Source organism: Varroa destructor, unplaced genomic scaffold (genome assembly GCF_002443255.2).
Source record: "Varroa destructor unplaced genomic scaffold, Vdes_3.0 BEIS01000003.1, whole genome shotgun sequence".
NCBI classification, from domain to species: Eukaryota; Metazoa; Arthropoda; class Arachnida; order Mesostigmata; family Varroidae; genus Varroa; species Varroa destructor.
In genome coordinates, this window is record NW_019211456.1 from 38,765,242 (window position 1) to 38,793,219 (window position 27,978).

Below are 27,978 nucleotides of genomic sequence, written 5' to 3' on the forward strand. Positions count from 1 at the left end.
TGTTAGCTGAGGTAGTTGGAACAGCAATTTCCACTATGGCTTCACAAGTGAGGCACCAACCTTCCATTCGTCGCCGGCCCGCTGCTGGTGGCAATGACAAAATCGGATGGAGCCATTTTGCCATAGATGGTAGGGCGGCACTCCCACATCTGCCGGTCGACGACGTCTATGAGTGAATAGTGTTTCTCTCGCTCTGCGTTGGGCACTGACCCGGCCGTTGTGGTCTTTCTGATTGCCTGCACGGCTGTTAGTGCAACGCTTGTCGACGCTTGGCCATCAGTAGGAAAAACCTAGCTAGGCTGTTAGGTGGGATACGACGGTTGTTTCAGGCCGGCGAGCCACAGCGGTGGCGCTAACGGGAACAGTGTTGGATGAAGATCGAGCTACATGCAACGAAGAGTACAGCTGGACAGGCAATTCAGTCCCACGGTAATGTCCAGCAGCTCTATAGAAATAAAGCAAGGGGGCGCGAAAGTAACGGACAAAGATAGACAGGGGCCTAGAGCTGTATCATATGGCAAGTGAGGACCAGCTTGGCCACGAACTTCCATCTGTTATAAGTAGCGCTTATTTAAGAACATCGGAAATAACTGCGTATTGAAGCGAAGATGACACTGCACTTTCTCGATTTGGCCATAGCGGCAAAAGAGCCAAGCAAACGTACTGAGTACGATTTATCCGTTAAAATTTGTTTAAACAAAATAGTTTGTGCAAATATGACAAAAAACAAGAAGAATAATCATAAATCGTTGATTTATTTCAAGTTCAACTCTAACTTCTTTTCGTCCGGATACATCTTAGAAAGTAAACTGCTTCTACCGTTTATAATTCGATATGTATTGATTTCGAGAATCGTGTTCCGAAATGCTGCACTTTCATACGGATATATTGTTATTCCTTGAGTAAGTCAAGCGCCTATCTATGATGTTATATATATATTGAGTTTATATGATAACTTTAGGGCAGTATTTGACCAAAGGCTTTGAGTATGCTTATTCCAACCTGCAAGATCTTTGTCGATACGCCCCTGCTGCATCTGAATCAGTCTTACGCAAATATCCTCCAACAAGTCTAGTAAGTAACATTTTAACGGTCTATTTTACTGCTGATTTGCCTTCTCGTTTCGCCTTCTGTTTAGAAAACGAGGCACACATTTTCACCTGTTGCGACGCGCTCCCCTTTTCTTTCCTTCTACCATAATGATTTCCCAAATTGACGTTGTGGCATTTTTTCATTCGTCGATTCGTAAAGAGTGGCCGGTTCGTTCCATGCGGCTCGTCTTGTCGAGTTTTTCAGAGTGTTGCGTCTTCGGTAACAGTTATGGTGTGTCCGCAGCTTCCGATGTTAGCTTCGAGCGTGGCTGACATTTGTGGAAACTCCCTATTTTCGTGCATATGTGACCCTTTTCCGTTTTCCTTATTTTGTCTTGAACACAGCCACTTGAAAGCGCCGCCCGCGCCTCTCAGCGTCAATGACAACCGCCAACAACGTCATCGTTCTCGGCGTCAGAGAGACGTACCGCAAAAGTAACGAAAACGGCCTCAAGAGTTCTGTCAGAAGACACTGGCCCAAGTAATAGATCTTTGGCCGCCGACAAAGCCTGGATAACTGCTGCGTATGTTGCCCTGGATTCAGGCCCCTAGCCATACCGGTCTAGTCAACTTTCTGCGGCGGTCCTATCCTACTTTCGCCGCAGATTTTGAATCTAGATGGGACCGAGAGCTGGCTTGATGTACAGCGGAACGACGTGATGCCATTGAATAAGGGCAGTACTTGCTGCTGTACATTTGGCCGTTACCTGCATCCGTATTTCTATGTGTTCGCTCTCTCTGTCTAGTTTTCTTCGTATCGCCGCTTCTTCCGAGCGCGCTGTTGTAATGAAGAACTAAACAGAAAGCCGAAGCTGCATATTTCCGCATGGTTACCGTGGAAAAGACATTGTCTGTCTAGTTTGTCAGCTCATCTGCCAAACTGTGTAATTGCATGTAGTACACCGCCTATCTGACAGAGTTCGGAGTTGTTGATGCTGCTGCTGTTGTTTCGAACAGGGCTAAAACGACGGCGATGGTTAAGGCCGTCGCGGCAGCCTCCGTTGCCGCTAGCGGTGGTGTTTCAGCGGCGCCTACTCCCGACACTGCCGCTGCTGCTAGCCGTAGTGGCAGTAGCAGTAGTTTAGCGTGTGACGTCTGTGGGGATCGCGTGCGCTCGTCCATAAGTTTCAACAGCACACCTCATTAGCCATTTATATATTCAGTATGTTCACAAAAGAATAGGATATTCAGGTGGCTAACCCAAATCAGCGAACTCGGCGCCGGAACGAGTTTGGATAGCGATCGGAGTGGGCGTGTCGAACGAGAAATATCCATTTGAGAAGGAAGGAGAAATCTGTAGCTGGACCAGCTACAGAAGCAGCCGGTGTAGAATGAGAAAGATAAAGGGGAGCGAACAAAGGCGACGAACACGCCGCGTACGACGAAGAGACTATGACCACAGGAGGTAAAAGGAAAAAGTGACTCGAAAAAGTGAAAGATAGAAAGATACCAATGAGCAGTGTTTCCTTTGATAGTCAACGTTTCTTCAAATGCGCTTGAGCTAAAAAAAAAAAAAAAAAAAAATGGACACTGATCGTTCAGCGAAAGATGACAGCGCATTATATCCACGTTGCTGTTTATCGACAAAGCGCCATTGTTCTGCCATTAGGTTTAAAGTTGTTAATTTGCAGCCGTTGTCAGTCTGCAGGAAGCGGCATCAATCTATTTGGGTCATCTTACGCCGTTTGTCGAAGTGATGCGCCGAGAACAGTTACTGCAAGCTGTCTTAATGCTGTGTATAATGTACAACGAAGCCCATTACGGCCAGTGACCGCTCAAGCCCTTTTGCTCATTCTGCCTGACGCTACAGCGGGTTCTAGGAACCGAATAACTTCGAAACGATACAATTGAAATTGTGGTGTTTAGCATCCATCGAAAACGCCGACACAGGTACGCTCTGCCGGTAGGGTCTAGGCGACCGTAATTATGTTCGGTGCTCGAATGCTACCAGCTGTATTTTACTGTCGTTGGTTAAAGCCACAGACTTCATGTCGTCTGCGATTTCCTAGAATCTTTGTTTCGCTTCCCGTTTCGATCTCACCGGCAGTCGTAAATCTCAGACCCGCTATACTTTAGTAGACAGCTTCTTGCGCGTTGAGCCGTGTCGTTGCCACGTTCGGTTACAATGAATTGACGCCACATTTGTGACATCGCGTCGTTAAGCGAGATAATAACATTTGTCCATAAGACAGTATCGAAATGTTTAATTACGCTTAGAAGCGGTTGCGAGTATCTCAACAATGATGACTATAGGTGTGACAGAGATCGAACACAATGCAAAAGTAACGTGGCTATTATCGTGCAATTAGGGTTATTTTCATTGCACGATAATACATTCGTGCATACAGGCAGTCGTACAATCATCACTAGCTACCGCGACACTCGCTAACCACGGCATATATGTTGTCTCGCCTGTGCCGGTTGAAAGCGCGGTAAAATATGAATCCAAATATAGTTTAGTGTATGTGTATTAAAGTAGATCTTTTATTTGTATGGTTTGAAACGTAATACGCCTCAAGTGTTGGAACTTGAGTGGTAACGAACTCCACTGCCGCAATTCGAAATTATGCAGTTATCAAGTAAATTGGCATTTAAAGATAATCCTGTAGCAAAGGAGCAAGCTACTAGGTGGAAGACATGGGATTTGCTCGGCTAATCAAGCAAGGTACGGCATTTAAAAAAGTCACTAAGAAATTGTTTTCGTATATAATCTGTGCTACGTATGGTATGTCTATACGTTTGACTCCGTCAACTCTGTTCAGTTCCTTTAAGCATTTGCTATGATAACTGACATTTAGTCGAAAAAACCTATTTACCGCATTACTAATTTTTTACGTCGGCCACTTCTGCGCCGTTAGATATTCGGACGCCTATAGACGTAATGTTCATCCGAATGCTTTTACGTCTCGTAAGGAGCGTCGTGGTTGTTAATCTATGTCTTCCCGAGATCTCTTGTCTCCGTTGACTAAGGGCTCAGTGCTCGATTCTGCTATGAGCATTTGCCGAGTGAAGCTGCATTTGTTAAGGCTCTACATCAAGGCCTATAGACAATCTAGCTTTCACATCGAGTTGTCCTTTCTCTGTTCTCGTGTGACGATGCCTGTAAATTCAAGAGTGACCGCTTATTGCTTTACCATTGTGGTACGGCCAGGCTAGTCGCAGTCAGACTAAATCCGGGCTGAAAATCCTTACAGGTTACAAGAAGCTTGGCTGACTAGTAACAGTATATAGAAAGGAACGCAGAGCCTTGTAATGGTTTAGTCTGAGGTATCGCGGAAGAGCTTTCCGCCACAGCCGCTATCTCGGTTGTCCTGTTAGGCTGGCTCTGACTGGTAAGTTTAAGGGCTTCTGAAAGCGATGCCTCTTATAGCCCAACGTGGCTCGTACCTGCAGGCCCGTGGCTAGCCAGCCATCTATTTAGCGGGCGTCAAGCCACGTTACATTACAATGCCTTCATGCTTGACTGAGTTGAGCGATCCTGAAGTAATTCAATTTAGTTTGCTACTTCTATACTCCTACTCTTCCCTTGTTTACGTCGGCGTCTCCCGACGAATGAGACGGGTTCAAACGTCCGCTGGCTGGCGTCGTCTTGTTCTATTTTCTGTCTCTTTACCTCTCTTTCTCCGTCTATCTCGCGAGTGCTCTGACCCGCTCCACGAGGCTCCCTATGAACTCGCCAGAGAGCGCATAGGAGCGTGCGCTCCACAGCCAGCGGCACGAGTAGCATGGCATGACTTGACGGGCCGTCGAAACACTGAAAAAAACGGGACAAGGCAGTTCTATGGTGCGACCTGCCCTACTTAACTATAGCCAGTCGGCGGTAGGCCCGTCTGATAACTCGAGGACCCTAGCTACAAGATCCATTCCTTCTTTGTATGTTTCCTTAGTGGCAGGCTGTGTATACTCGATTACAGTGCGAAAAGAAAGAACGGTATAGCACACACCATGCGGCATCATCAGCATTCACCAAATCACGGAAACGGCGCAGACGAGAGGGGCAAGCTAGTGAGATCGTGGGTCTCTGGATGCCTTACCCAACGGGTGCTCGCCAGCAACCGTCCTGAACTACATTCGGAGTTTGCAGTGCTCCCTCAGTCATCTGCCACTAGTCGACAAGGACGAGGACGACCCTCAAGCTGACGGTCGGATACCCTCATGGATCCGTCTTCATCATAGAGATTGTATAGAACATACTGACATATCCAGACTCAGACGCAGTGGGACGCCGACCCCTCCAGAGTCGCACTAAGGACTGCTACTGGTACATATATAAATGTATATGCATGTATACACATCTAGTCGTGCCTGTACCAAAAAGAGAGCCATTACATACATATAGTGGTCATATATTGTTAGCCGCGGGGACATAGATAAACTTTTGTTATAGTGCATGCTCTCTGTACGGTGAATTAACTATTACTAATAGTACTATTTCGAAAATTAACAATTTCAATAAGTGGCACAATATGAGCCTTTCAGTCATCGGCTGTGAGAAGTGTTGAGTTTAGCTATCGATATGACGGTAAAATGTGCTTGGTCAAATAAACGTTGAAATCATGTACTGGACTTAAGACGATGGGCTCTTAATTACATTCGAGCCAAAACCAATATCGGGACGGTACGAGCATAAAGCGCCCTTTATAATTTCAATCTAGATTTTTTTTCGCTTCCTTTATATTCGCTTATTTACGCTTGATAGCATAGTCTACGGGTATTCAAGCTAGTATTGTAATTCTTAAATAGAAAAATGAAAAGCAAGCTAATGCTGGTAAAGCGAAGTTCTACTACAGGAAGATATATACCCTTGTTCCGTAATGAACGACACAGGACGTACAATGATGTGTCGGTCTAGCTGGACTTATATGCTCTAAAGGATTAATGCATATGGTTCATAGAAAGTCGAAACAAAATCAGACTAAAATACGACAATGAAGGCAGGAAAGGTAGCAGCTTTCTGGCAAGGATACAATAAACTGTTAAACGTCCTCTCCTTTTTCCTCCTCCGTTATGACCTCTCCTTCAAATGCAAAGTCTCCAGGCAAATATAAAAACACTTCTAAGAGCTGATTAATGGTCATTCAACAATTTATCTCACTCGCTCAAAAGGATTGTTTGAGATATCTCGGCCTCTATACTCCAAGCGTCCAAAAGTCTTAAAATTATATTCATATTATTATTATTATTATTATGATCGCAACTGTCATTTTGCATACGCCCCGTTTGATGTGCACCGGGGCAAGATCCTCAGATATAATAATAAGCTCTTGTTTTTATCATAATCTGAATCTTTCTTCACGCAAATTTTACTGAAATACACATTTGCAATAGAACACTACAGTCGCCGATAAGCTACACCATTGTGGTGATTCTTACTAGTCTATAAACCGAGCATACTCTTGTTTTAGTTAGAAGAGACCGTATCCGGTGAACCTAGACCTGACTAAGCCTAACCTCTCTTTACGAATCGTCGCTAAGCAATTGAGAAGAACCTGTATTGAATGGAAGTACCTATGCAAGTTTTTCAATGGCCTTTCTTATTTATCGCTATCTACCATATTTATCTGCTACCGTTGAATAAGCTAGAAGATCATACGAGATATATTGTTATATGTTAAATTTGTTACCGCCTGATTATCGCTAGACTTCCTTACTGATGACCTCCGAACTGAAGGCTGAGAAGGGTCTTTCTCGAACCCTCTCTCTGCCTTTTCATATATATGCATATATATATATATATACGTATACAAAGTTTAGCCGACGAAAGAACACATTCTAATACCCATATGGAATCGACAATCAATGATGTCGCAGGTCCACCAATGTAAGTGATCAATCATCTATGAAAGAGTAGTCGTCTGCGCCAATTAAAATGCACTAGCGTTAGTGCCTCTTACTATTCCACTATCGGTAGGTCTTTAGCCTTTCAGAAGATAACCTATGGCCCAGCTCCGTATTTTAACGGCTCTGTGTTTGAGACTAGCAAAAATTGGCCAATTGACTGGTAGCGATGGTTACTTCCACTAAGAGCTCGTCACCGTCCGCTCCAAAGTACAGCTTGTTCAGCTGCGGTTAGTCTGAGCTAGGCAGAGGTGGGAGGACTGCAAGGGGCGTGTAGACGAGCGTACGACATGAGGTGAACTGAGCTGCCGTTAGCGTCAGCTCGCTTTGGTCTTGTAAAAAGCCTGTTGCCCTGGTTGCCCATAGTAGCGGCGGCACTAGGAGACCATAACGAGGATGACTTGAAGCAGACTCGTATCACAAACTCGTTGGGTGGTCAACCCCCTTTAGTCTTCGCAATTGGGAGTTAACATTCTATTCTTGCCCCTGCCGACTGCGACTACCATAGTGTGGCCGATATAACGGACCGTTACACACCTGAAAAGTACATACGATAATACAGGCAGTATTTAGCTAGTTGTCTGAAGCAATCCTTAACGCCGTACCGGAGGAGGGCCTGTTATTAGCTAGATTTCGGCATAGGCTGATCACAGTTGAAACAATTCTGCAGCGGTACGATGGGCGCTATGTCTTGGCCGGCTGAACCTGTGACTACAAAAAACCAAGAGATGGTGATTCATGCCTCGACGTTCGCATACATACTGTACGACCGGTGTGATTAAGTAAAGGAAAGAGAATTTTTTTCCTGACAGTACGCTTTGTCAGCAAGCATTTTTTGGTTCTCGATCATGTTGTATTCTACGATACATGCGTAAATCCAGTAGGGAATCTGCGTTTCGTTGCGCGTTCCACCGACAGAGTGGATTTGTCGTCCTCTCTCATCGGTTGAGTCCATTCGTCGCTCTCCTTAAAGTTCTTTTCTTCTTCCCAAAAACATTACCTTCGTCCGTCGAAATCACTATGGCCGAGAAGTCAGGCAGACAAGCCGGCTAGAAAGCGTACTCGGCGATCCGCTAGTTAGTCTGCTAACTTTAACGTAGACGCACCAGAGCGAATCGACTATGCCACGAAATTCTTCACAGCAGCCACGCAGTTGCCGATGAGCGGTTGGTGGATGTGCAGCGTTAGGTGCGTTCCGTCGGACGCATTTTTTACACTTTGCCTCCAGCTTAGGCCTCAGTGAAGTGGACGAGGCCGTGCAAAAATGTAGCACATACTTCCTATACCCAGCATAATTTGTTTGGCCGCTTGCTACTGCGTTCTCCGTTTCGACGAGATCGTTCCGTTCTGTCGGTTGGGGTGTAAGCGGGTATTGCTATGGAAAAACGAAATGATGGGTATGTAGGTGACGGACAGAGGAGAAATGGACGGCAAAGGGGAATGTAGCGGGAATGAATGGGGCAGACGCGCTAGTAAGTGACCGGGCCACGACTTGAACAAACAGGGCAGAGAGAGGGAGAGAAGTGAAGGAAGAAAGAGGGACGTTGTTGTTACTGTTTGCAACGGGACGGTTGCGTTTTTGGACGTCCTACGTTGCGTTGTCCAGCTGCTGCCGCTGCCGCCGTCGAGGACCCAGGAGTATAATGGCGTCATGCAAAACTTTCTCAATTGCTTTCCATTCGCAACCGTAAACTCAATAGCAGTAACAGCGGCGGCGACAGCAGCCGCAGTTGCAATGGTAGAAATGTCGGCAGCGTAACTATGGTGGGCGTGCGATGGTGCTTGCACGAACGTTAAACGACGGCCATGGGTCCGGCTGAAGGGAAACCAACGGGACAGACTGTTACTGCGACTGCTGCCGTAGCTCGGGAAAAGTGAGTGACCGATACCCGAAGAAGTGTTCGGCCGAGGCGAAAGCGACGAGCGATTCGGGGTCGATTTATCCCGACAGCTCTCCCATCTATCTACTGTTACTAAACGAGCAGTACAACTCGACGAGCAGTGCTAAACAACTTCGAACGAATAGTGCTAGCACACACACAATAAGAAAAAAGTCGAAACAGGATTTGTATGAGCTCTATGTGGCCTATCCATAATAAATGCTTGTTTTTCTCACTCTGCGTTCGCGACTGAAACGGACCGTACCGTCTGCTGACGTGTGTATAGCCGCTCTCTGACAATAACTTCTTCAAATGGATATAGTCACGCTCTGTCCGCTAACGGACCGATCCGTCATGCCTTATAGGACAGACGTATATTGAAAATAACTGTACGTATAGATGGCTCAGCTACGACAGCCACCGCTACCTATAGCAGTGGATTTTTTTGCTTGGTCTGCCCATTATCCGTAGAGCTTTGAAGGGCAACATCTTTCTTATTTTATCAATGTCGTATCGCTACCGACCGATGTCGTTTTGGGAGTCAGGCGATTTACTGCAGTTGATTGTGCCAGCATCGTTCTTCGAAAAGCCAATTAGTAGTGATAGTGGTAACTATAATGCTCATGGTGGTCATTTAGCTAAATTTTGAGGCACACGGCTAATTTACCAGCTAAGCAATTACAAAATTTAAGAACCGTGACGGAAAGGAGGAGGCGAAAAAGTAAGGGTCGGTTGGAACGACGAGAAAGACTAAGGTCTCCGTCCTTCGGGACTAAGACAAAGCTAACCTTGATTGCGTCCCACAAGAAGTCGCTACCACCCCCGACATACAATGTAATCTGGTCATCGAAACCTTTTACCCTAGGCGGATGAGTCTGCGCAGGCCCCCTTAACATCCCGTGCATCAATGGACTCAACTCTAGGCAGTTAGGAAAATGGGCCCTGAAGATGGGCCACACTGTCTCAAGAAGCCGATAAGCAGGGGTTCGCCTAGCTTGCTCAACTCTCGGTTTTCCGCACATCCTTCGACCGTTCTGCAGTACAAGCGCACCAACCAGACTACGGGGTTTCGCTGACTAACTGTGCTGACGTGAGAGGCAGCGCGGCCGTAGCAATGATCGCAGCCGTTGAATGTCGGTGTTGGCTCTCGCACTGAGCTACCGTCGGTAAGTCCGGAGTCCTCTCGTTTGTAGAAGCTTATGTTTAATTCATCTATACCGAGACTGCCCCGTCATCCCACAACGTTCCACCCTTCACGAACATTTGATCGTTCTGTTCCTAGACATGTTGCCGGTGCCTGGTCTCCCGTCTGCGAGACGTCCTGTAAGAAATTTCCGCACTAGATCATAGATGCGGTAGAGAACGTCACGTTAGCTAAGAAAACATAGCCTGTCGGAAAATCGATATTTTGTATTCTTTTATACTTTTTATACGTAAAACTTTCTAACAGCTCCGAGTCTTCCCCCTGTTTGTGAATACTTCAATATTGTTTGCAAACGCCTATTTTTATCTTATGGTATATTTGGTGGTATATTTTATACCTCGTATACAGCTAGAATTTTTGAATGATACGTAAGGATATTTAGTTTCTTAGTAAAGCATATATATCCGTAAAGTACATGCGACTCGTATGCTTGTTATACGTACACGTGAAGGTTCGTGGATACGGTGAGTCTATGCTATTTTCTAGATGAAAGAAAAATATTAATCAGACATATGTACTTGCAACTTGTTTGAACTGAAAAAATGTTTGCAAACAATCGACATACCTGCAGACATAATACATGTTACCATATATTGTTAAAAATTCACATTTTTTTTTAAATGTTTCAGTATTAGAAAAGTAGGAAACTTACCACTTAGTTTGCAACTATCGCTTCAACTGATTGACGATGAGTGCTAACTGATGGATCGAACTTCCATACGAATGGTAACGCAATGACGAGTTTGTTTTTCAGCCGAGACTTTAGCACATCTGTGTGCAGCATTCGTTACTGCCTCTAACTCAAATCTGTTGGTGATGTCCACCCTTTGAACGCCACTACATCACTGACCGTTAACGACCACTCTGTGCTTACGGATAGCCTTGTCCCTCGACGATATCTACAGGCGCACAAAATATTATACATGTGTATCTATCTGCATGTCTATATATCAATTCGCCATCAGCGGCCTGACCACGAAGTCTGGCAGTGGTCAGTTCGCCATTCGGTTGATGCATTTCCATGAGACTTGTACAATTCTTTCCGTATGTACCCTTTCCAAAAGACACATCTTTGACTGCCTTAAAAGTCAGGAAAAAGCTCCACTTTATGTTTCCTTTTATTACTCCTATTCACCCCCCACTGCATGAGGGGATAGAGCACAGATGAGTGTACACATACAGGCGGCTGCTACCGCTGCTTCTTATTTTGGTTGCTACTGACTTGGTGAACTCCACAGCTGCTGCTACCCGATTCGCCTTGTCAAGACGTGGTCCGGCTCAAAATTGGGTTCGGATGTGATCCTTCATAAAAATATAGACCGGTCGATGCGGTTTGGCCTGGTAAAAACTTGGCGGTCGGCCTGGTCCTGTTTTCGGCTGCAGAAAGAAGGACGACGAAGAAAACTTGTGCGCGACGCACAAAAATGAAAGGGGCATCCCCTTACGAGCCCAAACCCGTCTTAGTGGTGGCTTGTGCCTGTGCATCAGTCGTGCTAGCACACGCTGACGGTCACTATACCACCATTTTGATAACATTGCAGACGCGAGCCGAGCAGAGTAGTATACGTAGTTCAGCACAGAACATACGAGTGCTGCTGATAGATAGGACACGATGCATCCACATATCGCATACTCGTCCCCCTCCCCCCTTCCTTTGCGTCCCGCGTACACGCCGAGCCGTTACTATAGACATCGCTGGCACATGGTCTGGTCTCGTCAAGTAGGAATAGTACAAGAGGACAGCGAAGGAACTGCCCAAAAGGGACGACGACACCCAAAATCCCGCTGCACTTACAAGCGCTACAGCAGCCGTTACGGCACCATGTTATCTATTCGAATGAAAAGACAAGAAGGAAACTAAGAAGGGAGAATAGATCGATCTGGGAAACGCAACTAGGGAACTGGGGGCGCGAACGAGGAAAATGAGAGGCCCCGCCGAGCAGCAACTGCTTGGACGAGCCCGCTTCGCTAGGACTATTAAGCGCTGCGGCAAGACGTTCGAGTACTTTGGTCCTCAAAGAAAGCGAGCCGCCTCTTGAGGACACCGAAAAACTCTAGTAGCAGCGGCGCTAGGAAAAGGAAATGCCCGCGTGCTTCTGCCTTCGCCGACGACCACGACGCCAAAGCCAACGCGTTCGCTCTTCTGAGAAAACTAAAAAGGAGACAGGGTCAGCCTGAACAGGGATGGCAGGCAAACGGGGCATTTGTGTTCTTTCAACGTGTATATCCTAAAAGAAATAATCGTCACCCCATCGAACAACCCCACGCAGCCTGACCATTCTCAGTGGTCGTTCTTCCCGTCAGTAAAGATACAGAGGGAGTTCACTAAGTATTATGAGTAAAGAAGGGCGCAATAAAAGTGTGTTCTCCGCGCGTCTTAATTAGTGGATGGACGTCGTTCTTATTTACACACGGACGTACCAACAAGTATGCAAAGGCCCGCAAAAACCTTTCAAACTTTTTTTACAACAGTGTTTCTTATCTGTCTATGCCTCTAGCAAGTCGTCTCACCCACATAGTAGGCTATTAGTAATAACTAATGTCAATAGCTCTAAATAACGGTTCGTTGATAGCCGATCATCATCAGTGATATACAGCTTTCGTAACCTGTATAGCTCGCGTTTCGTGGATCCGATGCTCTATACACTAATCAGATACCGTGCTGAATACCATCCTGCTTTCAAAGTTCAAAGTACCCAACCTTTAGTCGCCTCATTTTTGAAGTCAATTAGTCTTTTATCTGCTAAGCTCTCTGACTCTTTTCCAGCTATTTCTCTTGTCGCGTATTCGTTCCGACCGCCTTGGAATGAGGTATGACATCTATCGCGATCCAATCCTATCAAATACTTGTCACACGTCCCATCATTCTTCCAGTTCCATTCAAATTCTGATACCTAGGTATGCTAACTATAGCCGAATCATTTTTCATGCGAGCTGTATCCGGCGAGTACATACAGAAAGTGGTTGCAGGCTCATATTTACATCACCGCTTGCTGAATAGCTATCTCCAAGGGATCGGATGAGCTGTTTAAAAAGTATCACTACGTCTATGATAGCGCCACCCTCGCCACTCATACGGCCTTACACGAAAGGCATTCTATGTCTCCAGGCCTCATAGCTCTGGCTTATATCTGGTCCCCACTCGTGCGGACGGCGGTCAACATAGAAGCAAGGCGAAAAGGCGGATAATGATATGGCCATAGCGATATCGATATCCGATACACTTGTACATACAAATAATAGACATGCTAATCTCACCGAAAGCAGCCGAGAGTCCGACCGCCTTGGCTGAGGTGAGCGTAACAGGGAACAGCCATACAACCCGGGCAAAGCTGGAATAGGGGTCGACTTAGGAGGGAGCTACTACTGGAGCAGGAAGGCTATTGATTTCCACTTCGGAACGAGAAGACCCGCAAGTGTGTTAAGCTGGTCGGTTTTCCCGCTGTCTTGCTGCTGGGTTCCTCCTCCTTAGGGACCATCTGGGACCAGTCCGCTGGTTTTCTCTGAGCGGGCGATCCGAAACGACCGAACGGTTGACTTCTCTAGCAGAGGAGTCCGCGCGTTGCCGCCGTCCACTGCTCTCATCTCCTGTCCTTCTCTCTATCTTGGTTGGCTTTGTTAGTGGTTCGCGGAGAGGGCGGCTGCTGCCGGTCCAGACAAGTCCTACAGCAAATATACCGTAGACGGGGTCTGAAGGATGTGAAGTGGCAAGGACAAAGATACATTCTGATAGACATTTAATGTTCTCTGCTTCCCAACCCTCGTTTTCAGCTTCACCTAGCCCTCGTAGTCCACCGTCACTCGTGCTTCGCAAGTATTTATAGCGTAAGGCATAGATGATGGAAACTACAGTATAAAAATATACGTGATATTTTTTCTGTCCTTAGCCGAGCATTTGATCCAAAGACGGTCATTTATTTATAGTCGATAGGCGGCTACGATGCAACACCATGCGCGCTTTAAGTAAACATTACATTAAAAAATTGTTTGCGACACCTTCGGGAAGTTGAACACGTGGAGTACCAATATTTCTAGTTTATGCGGCGTCTTCCTAAATGTGAGAGCAAATGACGAGATAGTCTTTTTTGCAAGCGTAAGAAACAATTATTTAAAAAAAAATTCGAAAGCATTGCAACAAGAAATGAAAAGGTAAAATTTAATCTGAACCACATGTCGATTGCGTATATAAAAGGTTAATCCATAGATACATGTAAAAGAACTAGGAATTTCCTTCCTAGAATAGAATGAAGGCTCCCTCTTATGCCGTTCACTGTATAATATGTCATTATCAACATTAGTATCATACTTATAACTGAATGCAGCATAACTTTAGCGTTATTTAAAAGGGAGCACGTTATAATGCCTAGTTGGCCCTATCTGGCAACGAATCTTAGCAAACGATATCGTATACCAGTACGCAACTGCGATTGGGGATACCAACGAATATTCTGAAACGCCAGGAGAACTTGGGTCACAACACCTAAGTTAGTGACTATTAGTTTCAATGAATTTCCAAGTGATAAAAGCATAATTAGAACACGTGAATTTCTAAATGTCAGTTTACGTCAACGTAATCTTTAATGTGAAAATCATGCATAGTCTTTCGTTAGGAGACGCAAGTTCACAGTAGTAAAAGTACTCGCGGTAGCGACAGTAACGTATAAGTTATGCATTATTCAATAACCAATGTTTGGCGACAGCCACGTGTAGGGTTACTGAATAGGGAGGGTTATAGCGACAGCCATGTGCGCCCGATGCCTAGGACTTTTTTTTTGAGTTTCATGTTGTAGCAGCATCGGCAGCCATAATGTTTTTTTAAGTATAGTAGATGCATATATGTTGCGTGACAATATAGCCCCATGCTAACTACCTGCCTATTGGGCTTCTTGGTGGCGTCGGATCTGATACCATTCTTGTTCCGCTCCTTCTTCGTAGCGCGGTGCAAGGATCGTCGAGGGGAGATCTCCACTTATCACTCCCAAGCCAGCCGCAGGCAGGCGCAACTAGTTTCACACATTCGCATTGACGCATGTATGTCAGCCAATCCACTGAGTGACCGGCGGAGCGACCGGTGCCCATCTTTCCCTGGTATCCTATCCTGCACACTTTTTCTCCTAGAACCTAGCGATGGGCGAAGGGCGAGTACGGGCTGTCGTTATCACCCAGCTAGCCAGCAAGCGAGCTTCGTGATGATGACAGGCAGTCCCAAGCCAAGAAAAGCTGCATCCGCCCAAAGCTTCCTGCGGGAAACTTGGGCCGTTGTTCGCACCGATCCACATGACATCTACCCTACCCCTACAACACTACGGCCATAGGAAAACAGCTGCTAGAAACAATTTTCTCTATGCCCTGAACACGATGACATCCTTTCGAGCTCGGTTATAGCTAACCGCTAGCGTGTCGACAGCCGATATTCCCCTCCAACGCTATCTATCGCCATATGGTATCAGGCAAAGCCTGCTTCAGGCGCCAGCACCATGAGCATCCTGAGAGCGACTATGGTACGGCAGGTTTAAGCTACCACACGAACGAAATGTGGATTGGCGTTGGTGGCACCGCCCATAGAACCAGGACAAGCTAAGTTATGGAGCTCACAGTGCTTCCCATTAACAGCGTCGACAGCAGTGCCTACGCCTACTGCTACTCGTTCGACAGTCGTTAGTGGAGTTTCACCTGGTAGCTGAAATTGCTAACTAGAATATGATGTCATATCAATTCATCGCTGCTCGTACTATTGCTGGCACACTATTGAGTAGCCGACAACTCTGTCTATTATTATGATTTGATTCACACTTTCCTTTCATTTTTCTTCTTCGTCTCACCATGAATAACTTTAAGGCGAACGAAAGACTTTGCCGTCTTGTGCATTTTTTTTCTAAGCTGTTGCACAGATGGCGCCACCATTATTCTATACTTCACATACACATCCTTTAAATTACGTGCACAAGCTGGTAAGTTTTCCTCTCACTTAACAACATACTTTATTTCTAGCGAGATGGGTGAACGGAGCCAATTTGATCTTGCATGAAAGACTTTTTACTACAGATCTCACCTAATTAGGCTCAATGCTCGGCCTAGTCCTGAAGTGTTGTGTCAATCATTCGACTTAACGCATACGAAATGTACACTCCAGTTGAAATGTTCGTATGAAATAACTTACATTTTCCACATATATCTCTCATTGATATATTATTACCCATATATAAATATATATATTATTAGAGTCTACCTATTGATGGCTTTATTGCAGCAGTATCCACTTTCGTAGTCCACTTTTGTCACCTACTTACGTCGTTTGGCGCTGTTTAATGATGTAGCTACAGGAAATCTTAGCGGTGCCAATTTTTCTCGTAATGCTTTACGGCTTGTTATTGTTTACGACTTATACTTGTTGGTTGACAAACGTCTGTTATTTCCTATGATCATTTCGTTCAATTTAATGACATCGGTATTATTTAGACAGGTCGAACGGACCTGAAACTGATGAGATATTGAAAATTCGCTAGAAGAATGGATTGTCGCCAGCTGAAGATATTTACACGGGTGTTCTCAAGCTAGTCTACGAAATGACCAGTATACATGATATTACCTCTATCTGCCAACCCGCGTAACCAGCTCCGTTTTACATTTGCTTTCATACATACGCATGTATGTTTATACTCGGGACATTATGTGTTGAATTTTACGTGCTTCATCAATAGCGTGAACAATACATTTTGCACTTCGTTAATATTTTCTCGAGTCCGATACCGATTTCGCTAAATACATAATTGTACTTTTATCAAAGCTTTCAACCAATGTTTTTTTCGGAAATTGCCACTACCGGCAAATGTTAGGCACTGGGAATACGATGATGAGATGCCTGGAGATCTCTAATGGAAGCTTTTTTGTATAATATTGCGGCAAATAGTGTCTAGCAAGTTTCTGCCTTGTTGAATCGGGTGAAACCGTCCCATCTGCGTTTCATCTATGTAATTATACCTATTCCGAGTCGCCGTAGTTTCCAGCGTCACCAGAGTGTCGACATGGCACCTTTCTGATGCAACCTGCGTTGGTAATCGTACACGTGCGTGTGCCTGAACGCCAAAGTGATATCGCCCCGGGCGAAGGCAGTTTTATTCGGTAGACTACTGTAGCCAAACTATGTGATGAGGCTACTAAGAGGGAATAATTGCCCGATGCAAAAAGATGCCTTCGGTGAGCAGCCGTCTCTACATGTCATCCCTCGTGCGTTCCCTCTTCCCTCAGCCTTGAGTACAGCCTAAAGTGACCCCTGCAGGCTAAGACTAACTTACGTCCATTATCAAAGGTATTGTGCCTCCTAGCTGTGCTGCACGCATCATTTTTTATACAGAATTTCCCCTTGATAGACGTTATCGAGCCAGGCAAAGCGTGATTAATTCTCAATAGAGTTTTCTTGTAAACGTAAAGGAAGTCGTTCGACGGCTAGCACTTTATTACTAACTATCACAGAAAGATCACAAACTATGGTCCTATTGCGAATGTCGAACAAATAAATATTTTTGTTCGGGACCTTGTAGCATTGAACAGTCACGCTAAAGTATTTCTTGACGCACATTCCTTCTCAGCCATACCCGCCTCTTCCCGCTCATATTAGAAAAAGATACAACGTCATGGGCTAACGGTAAAATAATCTAGTTATGGAACCGTAATTTAGTACGACCTTCGTTTAAATTTATTTGTCAAGGATACGCCACCGCTACCTAATCGTATAGTCTGCCAACGAAGTTTAGATTAAACATTCGAGAGGACGCACACTTTGTGTTGTCTGAACTTTCTGTACTTTACCTCTGTTATAATGGAGCCAAGAACACTTTGAGCGTCCAAGGCAGAGTTCCCAATGGGAAATAAGGTGCATATGAATGGTCACTTTGTCTGGCGGTCCGCGGCAGGTGGGCCCCACAATAGTCATTGTTCATCACAAAGCCCGGTCATTTCGTCCATTGGACGAAAAGCGCTTGAAAAGCCTGTACAACTACGCAGTGGAGACTACCGAATGGGCACTACCACTCGCATATAAATGTATCGGCCAAAACAATTTTTAGACCTAGACGGGCTTGCCAAATCCAGGGAGTGGTTTGTAAAGTCACTTGTCATTGTTGTGTCAACGTGCTTCATGGACTGTCTTTACTAACCGCCGTAACCTACTACATTCAATGCTAACAATTTACCACCCAAAAAGGATAGGGACCGTCTTGTCGTTTGGTATGCCAAGTGATCAAAAGTTGGTGCACACGAAGCGGCACATCTTGTGCCACATGTAGGTTACCAGGGAACAGTCATACACAGGCTTGTATGACGATGAGTTACGTCTGACATTTATATTATAGTTGCTGTTCCATTTGTGTTCTAGATCCCTTCGGCTGATGTCAGTTACATATGATACGATTTATTCAAACAGTTTGCTTTGAAGACCGCTAGTATATTTAGTAGTACAGGCCGGCTAGTATATTTTGATTTTTTTCTAATGATCATGGAGCTTACATGTCTGTCATCGATTGTCTTGAGTGTACGGATGTTACTTCACTTAGCGCAGAAGTTCGGTGTTGCTCGTGTGAAGCCGCTGTCGTCGACAGGCTGTCCTGATAAAAACAAAATTTCGGGAAGCTATTTTATATGGAAGCGTTAACTATTAAGCATACTCGTTCGAAAGCTTGCTACCTAGCTGGCAGGATATATGGGGTATGGTGAAAAAATAGCAGTAAATTAATTATCATTTTGTCCGTTTTTGAATAACATGTCTTTTTAGACAGACTGTAGGTAGCTTGTCGGCTTCGATAGAACGTTTGGCTGCTTTAGATTTAGCTAGATAACAAAGAAACTAACGCCCGATTTGGCAGATCTCGTCTTCAGGACATCTTCTATCATCCGGTGGAAAACAGAACATACTATATTGCTGTATTGCGCTGACCAGATTTCTCAGCGACTTTTCGAAAGGTAGATCAAGAAAGAGGTAGACACAGTAATGTCCATGGTAAGCTTCTCGCTCGCTGGGACTTTAGCAACGACAAAGCGTTACCTCAAGCTCTGCATCCGACTCCGCTATTTCAGCGCTGCCATAGCTCCTGGCTACGCTCTACACAATACTATGCAATTTTACACGTATAATATTGTATACCATTGCTTCAACACATGTGAACACGCATCTCTTCTCTTACTTGTAGAGCACGGCTATGTCAATTTCCATTGGCGGCCATATGCTTGGCTATCACAGTCAACTACGGACCTTCTACCGCGATTCTGGATGACGTTGGACAACGCTTAGCGAAGTGAAAGGCTTTGCCGGTTGAATTACTCTGCGACATGGCGGCTACAGCAGGCGCGTGAGAGGAACACAGGGGCGAATTAACCGGGGAGCAGATGAAGCCAATCAGCAAATCGGAGCTCGGCAAGCGGCAGGAGTTTAGTGCGGAACAGTTACTCCAAGTTGTATTTATCTTCCCCGAGAACATAAATTTGTTGACACGAAAAGGCGTATGGCAGTTTCGTTCGTTGTTGCTGTCGTGGGTTGTTGCCACAGCAGCCTTTGCTGCGGTCATTGCTCTGCTACCGTTGTCGCTGTCGATAGTGCTGCCAGCGGACGTTCCGCTAATAAGGAAACGACCAAACAAAATAACTATAGTTCGATCTGATCCAGATCTCGCTTCTAGATTCAGGTTAATTTTGCGTTTCGTCAGCCCTTTGCGGGAGGCTGGTTCTTACTGGGTCACAGCAGAACCACTATAATACTATACTGTACAAGTACTGACTTTTTCGATTTTATGCCTATCATTTCGGGCATGCTATTATAGATTCTGGATATCGCACACTGGACGGCATGCTTCAATACGGCGAAACTTATAACGATAATGGGTCCCACTACTGACTTTGCCCTTCTCTCTTTTTATCTCTCTTACTCTCGGCCGATGTCGTCTTTCTTTTTTAATAAGAGACTGCCACCTTTTACAGGAGGAATTTTGGGAAAATAGACTAGAAATGAGGATAAAAACGAAAGACGACAACGAGGCTTTCTCGAAACTGTGACCGCAGGATTAGGCCTGCCTGCGTTCTACCTGCCCGGTGACCTGCCTAGCCAGTGACAAACGCTGCCGCGACAATTTCTACTTAAGGGAGTCCTTAAAGAGGAAGGTGCAGTGGCTGGTATCTTATCTGCCAAAGGTTACGTTGTCCTGACGACAATGCCAACACTTAGCTTGGATTGCACTGAAGGCTACAGCAGCAGCCGAGAAAGAATCAGCAGCAGCGGCAGTGGTGTTTCTCGGCGCAGGTGAGGCGATCCCATACGATGATTCCATACACCCGCTCTATGCAAGAAAAGGACTAGCAAAGACACACTGACATGTATGTCCACAGTATATGCACATGTATATGCACAGGTCCTTTGAAACTGGTCTTCTTTTTGATCCAGGCTATTCCACTCTCTGTCCGTTTAGTCCTGGACCGCCCTGTAGTGATTGAGAGGCGGCTCGGCATCTTGTGCGGTGCTGGCGGCAGGTGCAGCTAGCAATAGACTGCTGCTACTGCTACTGTTACCGCGCGAAATGATCGGGAGAGGTAGTGGAACACCTTCAATAATAATAACCATTCGGTTGCTACACGGAACGGACGGACGGGAGTCCGGGAAGGTAGCAGCCACGGAGGACTTTGATAGTAGTATGGCTGTGGCACGGCTGGGCAATGCCCCCTGAGCGGCTTCCTAGAAGCAGTAGCAGCGCTGGCTGGAACAGGAAATTTGCGATGATCAACCACTTCCGTCGCGGAGATCTTGGCTTTCTTTGCAAGTCGAAAATGCCGTCGTCATCAGTGGATGGTAGCGAGCGGAAAGTCGCGAAAACCGCAAGAAAGTAGAAGAAGTATAGAAAGTGAAAAGGAATTGTGGGGAAAGGGAAAAGCCACAGAGTTAGGCCAGAGCAGCCAGAAGCTGATGGTCGCGGTTAGGATTTGGAATGGTGTAAGGCTCTAAGGGAAAACTAAAAGGATGCCATCATCACCAGAGCTCACCCGGGACCCTACTCCATCGACTTTATTCGTCGGTCCGTGTTCGTCGTTCTCGCCACTCCTCACCCCTCGCTGTCGCCCGCCATTCGTATGATGCTTCGCTTGACCATTTACTTCGACTACGGGTTTTGCGACTGTCTACTGATCCTCACGACCGCCGCTGTCGCAACGTCCGCAGCAGCAGCAGCGGTCATCAGTAGCTAGCCAGCTATTGATTCTACTTTAGCTGCTATCAATCTGCGCAGACGCCTTGCTACTGCTATCAGGATCACTGATATGGTTAGCAGGAGTATTCGTGACTAGCTTAGTATCCAGCCACATGCTGCCTATAAGCGTTTAGGGCCAGTCGGCCACTGCAAACGCGTCAAAGGTATTAGCCTGTAAATGACAGAGTAACAGCTACGACGCGTGTCGCTCTCTTAGTGTCCATATGTTTTTACAATGCTATTGTTGAAACAGAGAGAGAACTAGTCGTTTACAGCAATATCATAGTCAACGGTAATAACTTGCCAGCAACCCGGTATTGACACTGTTCGATTCGACGCATTTTCGTTACCACCATCAACCGGGAATTTCCACTGCATATACCTGTAGCTTAATAAAAACCGCCGTACATCCTTGCAACTCATGCTTCCGGGTCGCTATAGTCAGTTGCGCTAAAAAATCTGAGTATAACATAATGGCTAGTTACAAAATAGTGCTACATCAAACTGTACCAAAACCTTAGAATTCTTCAACTCGTTGCTGGGCGTTTAAGGTTCCAAAAGCAAACATCTATTCATTTTTCTCGTGCGTTTCGGTTGAAAAACACACAGCCACAAAATCGGTCCACGTACAGCCGCTCGCCTTATCACCTGCCCCCCAAACTCATCCTCATTATTCGGTGCGTTAGCCAACCTCGGATACTTGATAAAATAGAGGCATCCCCAGTCCAGGTTGATGTAAAGTGGCCGTCCCCGTTATCGTTTCCCCACCTTTGTGGGCTCTTCGCTAGCCAGCCAGTAACAAATGTGAAATTTATGCACTTCTAATGCTCATTGCGTCGGCTGCTCAGCCCGTTGGAGCTGTCAGATATCCGAGGCATGTCATCCAAGAAGATAGTGTAAGAGCGTCTTCACTCGAAAAATGGGACAGTAGGAGAATTCCAGTGAAGGAACTCAGCATTCACTTCCGGGAGTTTTAGATGAAAGGGTTGGAACGTCTTCCCAGACGGCCAGCCATAGACTGAGCTAACAGGATACAGGCCTTGACGTTTTTATGGTTATGTTCCATAAAAAAGACATGCTGTTTGTGAGTAAAGTCCACATTTAAATACTGGCAGACGGCTCAGACATAACCGTACTGCTGCCAACAGTATGAAGCATTGTTCTGAATGGTTTGTCGACCCAAACTAAATAGAGATAAATTTTATAGACATAACTGGCTCCTAACAGGCAATTTAGTCATGATTTAAATATTTACCATCACCTCAACGGAACAAGTAAAGCTTGGCACTATATGTAGAACGTATTACGGTGATAATACGTATTTTCAATCTTCATTTAACACATATATTAATGATTATATTTATAGACCAGTTTATATTCGTGCATAATTCTTGATGCCTAATCGCCAATGGAAGCATGCTCTTATTACACAGAGATACTGGATATCTCTTCGAGCTTCCGACATACATTTTTGTTTGATATGTTAATGGCATTCGAAAGGGTCAGCATCAATAATATAAACTAGAAGAGCACTCGCAAGTTTTTTGCGTGTGAAGATTATGAAGACGGGGACAAGCTAGCATGAAAGACTTGAACCTTTATTTACGTGTATATATATTAAAATGTTTTACATATATCATTATTATTATTATAAACAGGTTCTTACAATTTTCCTGGCTGCATGTAGTACTCAGTTCCCTGAGGGCAACTTATTCCTTATAACTGAGCTGCTAAAATCCTTCTGTCCGGTTGGCGATTCGTCAGCTGATGCGTGGTAAGCTTGGTTCATAGACCTCGTCGGGTATATTGCGTTGGAGTTTATGGTCAAGAAACCACTTTTGTGACCATCATAGCTTGTATAAATCTCTGAATAATAAACCCGCATTTACATACATAGCTTTGTATTTACTAAAGTGCAAAGGTCTCAACCGACATCGATCTTTAGCCCTCTGCCCAAATAAGAACCTAATATACGAGCGTTACGAATTGTGGTAACAAAATAATGGGTTTTGCTCGGTACCTGAGAGAACAAATTGGAACGTAAAAAATTAAAAAAGCTTGTCCAGAGAACCCTGACCAGCCACTGGAGTTAGGTGTTCAACTTTTCAACTCAACTAATGCTGAATAACCGAAATAATACTGTAATCCTTGAATAACAATGTTTTTGACGAAAAGTGAGGCATATTTTATAATAAGCAGCGTCCTAGGTACAAGAACTGTGAAAAATTACATAGCCTAGTTTTTTAAAACCTCTTTTATTGTCTGAAAAGTTGTTCTTTGTTTTGTCCGAATAAAACGCATAGTTGGCAAAAGTACCCAGTTTTTATGCCCCCCGGCCCTCCTCCCTCCTTGTCATTATTAGTACCCGTGGAAAATTGGGATTTATGTCAGTGGCAGTCTGATTTTGGAGGCTTTCAAGATTCGGAGCAGAGGTCCTCCTCTTTAATATGCGACTCGAGTCGTTAAAAGATCAAAGAACTGCATGTATTTTAAAAGATTCCAACTGTCGTTTCGGCACAGAGCTATCTTACCCGTGTAACTTGTTGCTACAATGCGGTATATCAATCACCACGGGATTTAGTAGGCGGTAGCGATGGGTACTTGGAGCGAAAAGGTCTTTGGTTCAAATCTGATTGCACACATGTGAACTCATGCGGTCTTGTCTTGTTACATATCTGTTAATAGAATTAGCTCTGACTTCATACCTCATATATCTTTCTACTACTGTGTAGAAACAGCGTTTAATTCGAAACGTGCTTGCCTTTCGTTCGCGAGGAAGGTACCTTCGTAAAATTTGTATTGCAAGCATATACATTTTTTAGGTAAAATATCTATAATTGATTGTAGTTGTTGCCGTAATTCTAGCGAATTAACTGATTATAAATTATGCCGGTTAATATTTGAAATTATATTCGCTTACTTCACTATTTTTCCATGGAAAAAAAAGGCGTTTACAAGGAATAATACGTATTTTTCTACGCTAGAATAATTTCGAAATGAGTTATTTGCCGAAATTTCAAACTGTGACTGAACCCAGATGATGGTAAATATCAAATGATTAACGCTTAACCAACGGTTTTAAGAGATACTTTATAAACAAGGGATTAATGTAGTAAATTACGACATAGACGACAATGATTTAATTATCATGAATGATAAAAAATTATCAAAGATAAACATACAACGCAACTCATCCGTAGACGATGAACTTAACTTTTGCTGAAGTTATCAACGAAACTATCTAGACATCGCGTTGAAAATACCCTGTTCTTTGTGTTTTCGCTGTAACCGTTCGCTGAGCATCTTTGGCCTAATCATATTGCGCCGAATAGCATATTTGTCTAGATGGTTGTTTGTTATAAACGCATTACTTTCAAGGGCATTTTCAGGAACAAAGGGGATTGTTTCACTAATAATATATCTACTATTCATATGTGAGCGTACGCAGCCTATGGCTTTAATCAACGACGTATTAAGCTCGTCTTGAAATGAGTGGTCGGAGTCCGTAGGCAGGCCCAGAAAACACTCCAGACTGTTCCATATCCGCATTGCAAAATGTTGTTAAACCAACAATTGCATAAATACGCTACGTACAAATGTTGCTTAGTGCATCTATAAGTAATGAGGAAATAATACTAAGGGTTATAGTTCTATTAAGGTGCACTATGAAACCTACTAAGAGTAACGTCTATTCATTCCATGCTAATATAGCGTAAGCATTTCTATGAATACATGCTTATTTTTGTTTCTTTGGGTAGAGTACCATGCTATATCATTATTCCTCTTTTTACATATGCATATGATTAGAAGACGAACCAGCTTCTCCTCCGCTCACCTACACGCCCTCCAGATAAGAATAGTGGAGACATAATATCTATTAAATCTTGGAATCATCTGCCCCTCCAGCGGCGACGTTCATATTGCTTGAACTGCGGCATCGACGATGCTGAAGCCCTCCCCCTGTGCAATATGGCACTTGTACGTAGTCTTCAAAAGCCAGTGGCTAGCATGGAATTAGCCATCACTGGTCGGAGGAAGCTAATATATACATCGAGTAGGGTAATGTAAGCTGAGAAAGCAATGAGGAGCTCGTTGGATCAGCTACGAGGTTCATCAATTTTTAGCACCCATTGCTCTAATGCTTCAGCAAGGCTATAGGAGCTGGCCTGCTTGAGCCGTTGAGGCCGAACAAGGTTCGCCATAGAAAATTCGATTATCTCTAAGGCAAAAGAGACCGGAAGTGGTGAAGCGACGTACGAAGGAGGAGTTGGTCAGAACTAATATCTGCTAAGCCGCTCAGAGGTCGAAAGATGCGAAAGCAGTAGCAGTTGTAGTGGTGGTAACCGTAAGCTCTGGCGTCATCACAATTTTCAGGGAAGCTTGCTTGCTCGGACTTTCGTGGCTTGCCGCGTATTGAGGGTCGCCGGTTGCTCGGCAGACCAGTTCCAGTAGTTCCTAATAATGGCTGTTATCAAGAGACGGCGGCGCCCTGCTACCTGCAGAAGTGGTCTCTATGGCGTGGTTTTTCTTCCCTGAGGCAGATTTTACCGTCGCAGCAAACAGGTAACACGACCAATGTATGTCTGCAAGAGTTCTCCGCCGTTAAATGTGGTCGAAGATGCATAGCCGTATCAGATAACAGCAATACGTAATGTGCTCGAGGACATACTACTTACTAAGGACCGGCGGCGGGCGGCTAAGCTTAGCCATTCAGGGCGGAGGGCCTCATGATGCTGCTGCTGCTGCTGCTGCTGGTACGTGTTAAGCTTGCTTGTTAACCACGTGTGCGATGCTACCATATCGAATCTCAACATATAGTCGGAGAGGTTAAAGAAGAGAGGACAGGCAAGCAGCGGGCGGCGCATGGAGGTCCTTTTGATAGGACGTGGAGAGTAGGACTCAACGAGCAGTAATTCCTACAGACACGAGAATATGGCAACCGTGGACTTCTATTCGTTACCAATCTCAGTAATCGCAACAGAAGTGTAGATGGTGCAACAGCACTTGATAACGAATCTTAGAGAGGAAACACGACTAGTCTGTTGAAATCATACTTACAGCACTGTTTTTTTTTACAATGGCAAAACTTGATATGGTGTATTTAAATGTTATATGAATCGATATTAGTAGAAAAACAACTATCGAAGTGATTTAAGCTTTAGACAGTTTAAAGCGACGTCTGAACAAATATTCAAATGGACCCGCTCTTCCAGTTAGGGAATCCGACAGCGTGAAAGCTAACACAATGCAAAAGATTTTGTACGGACAGCTAAGGATATGCCTATAGGTTTTGTAGGTGCAAGCCATACAGCATCAAGGTACATACCGCAAATTATGAGGCCGTAAGGAAGTCGCAGTAAAAAAAAAAGAGTTACCAGCTAGTCTTTGAGGAAAAAAGAAAAAACTTCAGATAACGCTATCACGCATACGTTGTGCATTGTTTTAGGGCTTCTACTTGTGAATACTGTGTGTCACTTATGGAATCAGGACCGTAAGGACAAGCAATAATTTCATATCTCTCTCGCTGTCTGCCTCTTCCTCTCTCTCTCTCTCTGTCCATCTCTTTGTCGCCTGTCACATATTAAAGTTCCGACAAGCAAACTCATAAGGGTACCCGCTTCACAATGTAGCAATTCTGGCGTCGAGGCTACTGTCAGGCTGCTGTCGAATCAATTGCAGATTTGCGCCAACACTACGACTACTATACAACGCAGCCGCGTTACTGTTGCTGTGGAATTGGTTTCACTATTCAAGCTTGCTTCAATGTGCGCGGCACGGGAAGGCCAGGACGAAAAGCCGGACGACGTGAAGGGGTTTGTTAGCAATGTTCCTCACTGCGTCCTCTACTCTGTGCACACCCTTCGTTTTCTTCCACTTCAGAACAATGCCCCATATCCAGCCAGCCACCGCCGAATGTTCCGCCATCTCATAATTAAATTGCAAGTTCTTGCATACGTGGGAAGTTTGCTTCGAGGCCCGAACCCTAAGCGGACGACGTCGGAGACGGATGAAGAGCTAAAAAGCGACCTGGCGCTTCCTTGCGCTTTTTTCGAATGCCAGTGCTAAGACAGGAAAGGAAAAAGAGAGTAAGAGCGAGTACGAGACCTATTTCGACACGTCAGCAGCAGACCCAGGCCTCCAAAAACCTCTTGCCGTTTGGCGGACAACGTTAGTGCGATGTGCATAAAAGTACCATTTATGCCTCCTCCAATAGCAAGAGCAGATGCAGCAATACCATAAAAGGCTGCAGCAGCACGATGGTCCTGCCACTGACACTAAAAAACAATGAGCAACCTGAGTGACTGTTAGATATAATGTGAGGAAGAACATTCGTACTTACGTATGTTGACCCTTGCGCCTGCAAATATACGTTTCTCTGCCAAACTAGGTAAAATATAATAATACATGAACACGATACTGTTATATAAAGCCCATTAGATGTTACCGAAAAACTCGTTTCCTTTGTCATCTATTAGCTTTTACGACATATATTCTTTACTTGGCGGAACAGTTCGAAGCGTTGGAGCGGCGTACTCTGCTAGTTACGCATGCAAGAAGCACCAGGTGATAGAAATCGGCTGCTGCTACTACCATTCTGCTGTACTATAGAGCCAAACGTCGTAATAGAAACGGCCATGTTGCCCTTTTCTTCGATTGGCTCGTGTGTCCCCAGCTGCGGAGCTATCCCTACGGATCGCCGACAGACGGTGAGTGTTGAATAAGGGCTTGGCCAATGGCTC

General features: G+C 44.9%; 1 protein-coding gene and 1 long non-coding RNA gene across 3 annotated transcripts in view; one reads left to right on the plus strand and one right to left on the minus strand.

The window, feature by feature from the left end:
• The window catches only part of LOC111246347 (glutamate receptor ionotropic, kainate 2-like), a 294,379-nt gene that overhangs the window by 122,334 nt on the left and 144,067 nt on the right, over positions 1-27,978 (plus strand). The window contains exon 1 of one of the 2 annotated variants that reach the window (XM_086984972.1): positions 27,807-27,945. The exons of the other annotated variant lie outside the window; for it this stretch is intronic. The gene's annotated coding sequence lies outside the window, so the exon portion shown is untranslated. Of the gene's footprint in view, positions 1-27,806; positions 27,946-27,978 lie in introns of those variants that run through there. 2 annotated transcript variants of the gene reach the window in all.
• On the minus strand, positions 497-27,615 carry LOC147756925 (uncharacterized). The gene is made up of 3 exons (XR_015324779.1): positions 27,579-27,615; positions 10,666-10,912; positions 497-10,148 (listed from the first exon to the last, which is right to left on the minus strand). It is a non-coding gene; the product is annotated as an uncharacterized LOC147756925 (long non-coding RNA).